Raw genomic sequence first — 6000 nt, 5'->3', positions numbered from 1 at the left:
GTGGCAGGGGCCCAAAGGCACCCGTCACCAAAGGCATGCTGGGCCTGAGGTGCTCCAGCTGGCCCAGTTAGGGTCAAATCTGCACTGAAAATAAAGGGCGGCTGGCTTTGCAGTTCACGTCAGTGGGCAGAGGAGAAGGCAGGTGACACAGAAGGAGCCGTGGGTGTGTGTTCATGAGGATGGAGGTGTCTGCAGAAAGTGAATGCTCCCCAGGAAAAGGTGAGACAAGCAGTTATCCTGCAGGATGGCCAATGACTCCTGCCACCTCCTGGGATGGCTGGTCATGGGCTCCTGGTCTCACATACGCCCCTATGGATTCTATAGCAAATAACACGGAAAACATCTCTCTCTCTGCACAGAGGGGGTGGGGGCTTGCCTTTATTTTGTTGTTTCATTATGTGTCTGAATTCTTCTGAGTTGCTTTGGGTAGTATCTTTCTATCTCTCTCTCTCTCTCTCTCTGGTAACTGCTTTAAGGTATAATTCACATTCACCCATTTAAGTGTACAATTCAATGGCTTTCAGTACACCCACAGAGTTGCGCAACCACTGTGACACCCCCCAAGATAAAACCTGTACCCATTAGCAGTCACCTCTACTTCCCCTGAACTCTCCCAGCCCTAGGCAATTGCTAATCTTTCCGTCTCTACAGATCTGCCTATTCTGAACATTTTACATAAACGGAATCATAAAATACATGATATTATGCAATAATATTTTGCATATATTGGGTCCTGTGTGATTGACTTCTTTCAACTCGCACGATGTTTTCAAGGTTTATCCATGTTGTAGTCTGCATCAGAATTTCAGTCCTTTTTATGGCCGAATAATAATGCATTGTATGAACACAACACATTCTGTTGATCTACTTATTAGTTGATGGGTTGTTTCCACTCTCTTGGCTATAGTGAATGTGAACATTCATGCTATGAATATGAACAAATGCTGTGGACATTAGTGTATGTGTTTCTGTGTGGACATATGTTTTCATTTCTCTTGGGTGTATTCTTAGGAGTAGAATTGCTAGTGATCCCATGTTTCATCTTTTGATGAACATTTGCCTTTGTTTTTATTTATTTTTTAAAATATTTATTTATTTTTGGCTGCGTCGGGTCTTAGTTGTGGCATGCGGGATCTTTTCGTTGCAGCACAAGGGCTTCTCTCTAGTTGTGGCATGGGGGCTCTCTAGTTGTGGCACACGGGCTCAGTAGATGTGGCGCACAGGTTTAGTTGTCCCGCAGCATGTGGGATCTTAGTTCCCCAACCAGGGATCGAACCCTTGTCCCCTGCATTGGAAGGCGGATTCTTAACCACTGGACTACCAGGGAAGTCCTACCCTTAGTTTTAAGTGCAAATACAACTCAATCATCTCATTTATTCCTTGATTTCTTTAACAGCAAGTGGTAGATGGCAATTCCATTTTTGTTAAGTGAGGGAACTGAGGCCCAGAGCATTGAAAGGATAGCAAATAGTAACAGCTACTATTTGTATCGAGTGTCAGTAAGTGCCAAGATCCGTGCAAAGTGACCTAACTGCAGTAAGCCAATCCATCCTCACAACAGCCCCCTGAAGCTGGTCTTTTTTTTTTTTTTTGGCCATGCCACACGGCTTGCAGCATCTTAATTCCCTGACAAGGGATTGAACCTGGGCCACAGCAGTGAAAGCGCCAAGTCCTAACCACTGGACTGCCAGGGAATTCCCGAAGCTGGTTTTATATTTAATCTCATTTTGTGGTTAGAAAAACTTAGTACTTTGAGGACTTCCCTGGTGGCGCAGTGGTTAAGAATCCCCCTGCTAATGCAGAGGACACAGGTTCAAGCCCTGGTCCGGGAAGATTGGCGCACAGGTTTAGTTGTCCCGCAGCATGTGGGATCTTAGTTCCCCAACCAGGGATCGAACCCTTGTCCCCTGCATTGGAAGGCGGATTCTTAACCACTGGACTACCAGGGAAGTCCTACCCTTAGTTTTAAGTGCAAATACAACTCAATCATCTCATTTATTCCTTGATTTCTTTAACAGCAAGTGGTAGATGGCAATTCCATTTTTGTTAAGTGAGGGAACTGAGGCCCAGAGCATTGAAAGGATAGCAAATAGTAACAGCTACTATTTGTATCGAGTGTCAGTAAGTGCCAAGATCCGTGCAAAGTGACCTAACTGCAGTAAGCCAATCCATCCTCACAACAGCCCCCTGAAGCTGGTCTTTTTTTTTTTTTGGCCATGCCACACGGCTTGCAGCATCTTAATTCCCTGACAAGGGATTGAACCTGGGCCACAGCAGTGAAAGCGCCAAGTCCTAACCACTGGACTGCCAGGGAATTCCCGAAGCTGGTTTTATATTTAATCTCATTTTGTGGTTAGAAAAACTTAGTACTTTGAGGACTTCCCTGGTGGCGCAGTGGTTAAGAATCCCCCTGCTAATGCAGAGGACACAGGTTCAAGCCCTGGTCCGGGAAGATCCCACATGCCACGGAGCAACTAAGCCCGTGCACCACAACTGAGCCTGCGCTCCAGAGCCTGTAAGCCACAACTACTGAGCCTGTGTGCCACAACTACTGAAGCCCGTGCACCCTAGGGTCCATGCTCCGCAACAAAAGAAGCCACCGCAATAAGAAGCCCGTGCACCGCAACGAAGAGTAGCCCCCGCTTGCTGCAACTAGAGAAAGCCCGCGCACAGCAACGAAGACCCAACACAGCCAAAAATAAAGAAAGAAAAACTTAGTACTTTGAACAAGGCCACACAATGGTATAGTCCAAGACTTGAACCCAGTTCGATCTTACTAAATTGTAGGTTCTCACTGGTGCTCAATCCCTCTGCCATTTCATGGACTCTGGAGGGTCAGCAAATCCCCACCAGCCTCTGGCATAGTAAGATTTGCCTGTTCTTTTCTACTGCACAGAACACTCTGGACCACCCTTTGCCCTCCCTCCTCTCTGACCCTTCTCAGTCTCCACAGGGCTTTCTTCTCCATCCATCCTAGGGTCCTTTCCCTTCCTAATGGGTCTTTCTGTCTCTGGTTTCCACCCCTTCCCCGCTGCCAGAATGATCTGTCTAAAGCACAGATCTGATCACATCACTTAGCTTAAAATTCTCACTATTCCCCATTACTACTGAACAGGGTAAGTTCTACATTCCATATATTGGTCTATAAGACCCTCTTGTTTCCTTACCCACCACCCTCACATTTCATACCCTACACTCCAGCCATAAAGAACTGCTTGCATTTCCCCAGAGATGCTCGGCATCATTTCTCTGGGACTTTGCATAAGCAGTTCTCACTGATAGGAGTGCCCTTCCCTACTTCTTCCACCTGGGGATCTCCTACACATCCTTCAAGTCCCAACTTCAATGTCTATCTCCTCTCTGAAGCTTTCCCTATCTGGGTGCTCCCTCCTTGACCTCTCAAAGCACTTTGTCTTGCGGTCTTCAACACAAGCTGTTACATTAGTCTCTGTAGCTGGAGTGTGCACTTCAAGAACAGAGATGGGGCTTTATTACATTCTGTATATTTCCAGGCCTACAACAAGATCTTGCTTGGTTGAATGAGTAAATGGATAAATGTTCAATATCTGCACTGTCTCATATAATAGCTACAAGACACATGTGGCTCTTGAGCCCATGAGATGTAGCTGAACCAAACTGAGATGTGCTGTAAGTATAAAATACACACTGGATTTCGAAGACTTGGTGTGGGAAAAATAAGAATGTAAAATATCTCATTGATAATTTTTTATACTGATTAAATATTGAAACAATAATGTTTTGCATATATTGGGTTAATTAGTACAAATCAATCTCACCTGTTTCTTTTTACTTTTTTAATATGATTAGTAGAAACTTTAAAAACTGCATGTGCGCTGGTTTCCCAGCTTCCTAATTGCTTCTCTTGGTCTAAACCACGTTCCACACATCAGAATGATTCTTTAAAATGTCAGTCGAGGGCTTCCCTGGTGGCACAGTGGTTGAGAGTCCGCCTGCCGATGCAGGGGACACGGGTTCGTGCTCCGGTCTGGGAAGATCCCACATGCCGTGGGGCGGCTTGGGCCGTGAGCCATGGCCACTGAGCCTGCGCATCCGGAGCCTGTGCTCCGCAACGGGAGAGGCCACAACAGTGAGAGGCCCGCGTACCAAAAAAAAAAAAAAAAAAAAAGGTCAATCGAGAGACTGCCCTGCTGGTGCAGTGGTTGGGAGTCTGCCTGCTAATACATGGGACACGGGTTCAAGCCCTGGTCCAGGAAGATCCCACATGCCACGGAGCGACTAAGCCCGTGTGCCACAACTACTTTGCCTGTGCTCTAGAGCCCGCGAGCCACAACTGCTGAAGCCCACACGCCTGGGGGCTGTGCTCCGCAACAAGAGAAGCCATCGCAGTGAGAAGCCCCTGCACCGCATAAAATCGAATCATACGCAGTTGAGTCCCATTATTAGTGGTATATATGTTCTATAAAGTCGCTGCAACTTCTCAGCCATAAAAAAGAATGAAATATTGCCATTTGCAGCAACATGGATGGACCTAGAGATTGTCATATTAAGTGAAGTAAGTCAGAAAGAGAAAAACAAATAGATGATATCACTTATATGTGGAATCTAAATTATGACATAAATTGGGAACTCCCTGGCGGTCCAGGGGTTAGAACTCCGTGCTTTCACTGCCAAGGGCGTGGTTTCAATCACTGGCCAGGGAACTAAGATCCTGCAAGCCGCATGGCACGGCCAAAAATAAATAAATAACTAGTTAAAAAATAAAATAAAATATGACACAAATGAACTTACAAAGCAGAAATAGACTTACAGACATAGATAACTCAGACTCATGGTTACTAAAGGGTAAAGGAGTGGGGAGGATAAATTAGGAGCTTGGGATTAGCATATAAAAACTACTATATATATTGAATAAAACAGATAACAAGGTTCTATAGCACAGGGAACTATATTCAATATCTTGTAATAAACCATAATGGGAAAGAATATGAAAAAGAAAAAATATATATGTATAACTAAATCACTTTGTCGTACACCAGAAACAAACACAAGATTATAAATCAAGTACACTTCACTTAAAAAAAAAAAAGTTGTGGGTTTCCCCGGTGGCGCAGCGGTTGAGAGTCCGCCTGCCGATGCAGGGTACGCGGCTTCGTGCCCCGGTCCGGGAAGATTCCCACCTGCCGCGGAGCGGCTGGGCCCGTGAGCCATGGCCGCTGAGCCTGCGCGTCCGGAGCCTGTGCTCCGCAACGGGAGAGGCCACAACAGTGAAAGGCCCACGGCGGTCCAGTGGTTAGGATTTAGCGCTTTCACTGTGGTGGCCTGGGTTCAATCCTTGGTCGGGAAACTAAGATCCTGCGAGCCACACGGTGTGGCCTTAAAAAAAAAAAAAAAAAAGGAAAGGAGGAATATCATTTGGATAAATTAAAAAATGACCAAAGGCTTAAATGTTAACAATAAACTATAACTAAATCCCTTACTAGGCTGATTAAGAAAAAATAAAAATTATTTAAAAAAAAAAGTCACTGCAAACACTGAAATAGTGAACAGTGAACCACTCACTGCTCCAGGGGAAATGCAGGGTAAGGTTCCTGCCAGCCACTGGTCATAACATTTGTTATCAACTAATTAATACATAACCATATTTGAGTGTTTCTGTTTAAAAACAACTTATTTAATATATATTATTGGTTCAGTAACATTGAACTCAAGGCCAAGGGCACTATAACTCACACAGGCACAGTTGATCTAACACAGGTACTTTCTGTGTAAGGCACATCACAGCTTTCTCATGCTCATTGAACGCTGGACAGCGCTTCAACACCATGCTTGGGGGCCATTTTAAACAGCAAAACCAACCAAAGGAACAAAACTGCAAAAAACATGGCATTAAAAATGCCCACTAACACTTGTTAACAGTATGAGAGCTGAAAGGAAAAGGCGGAGTGTTGTCTCATTTAAGCTCTGCTTGGAACCGCCACATCAGGCAACTAAAATCTTTCCACCTGGTCATGTCCACAC

Source organism: Neophocaena asiaeorientalis, unplaced genomic scaffold (genome assembly GCF_003031525.2).
Source record: "Neophocaena asiaeorientalis asiaeorientalis breed wild unplaced genomic scaffold, Neophocaena_asiaeorientalis_V1.1 scaffold254, whole genome shotgun sequence".
In the NCBI taxonomy this organism is placed as follows: domain Eukaryota; kingdom Metazoa; phylum Chordata; class Mammalia; order Artiodactyla; family Phocoenidae; genus Neophocaena; species Neophocaena asiaeorientalis.
The sequence above is the reverse complement of the archived record's forward strand: the minus strand, read 5'-3'. Positions refer to the sequence as shown.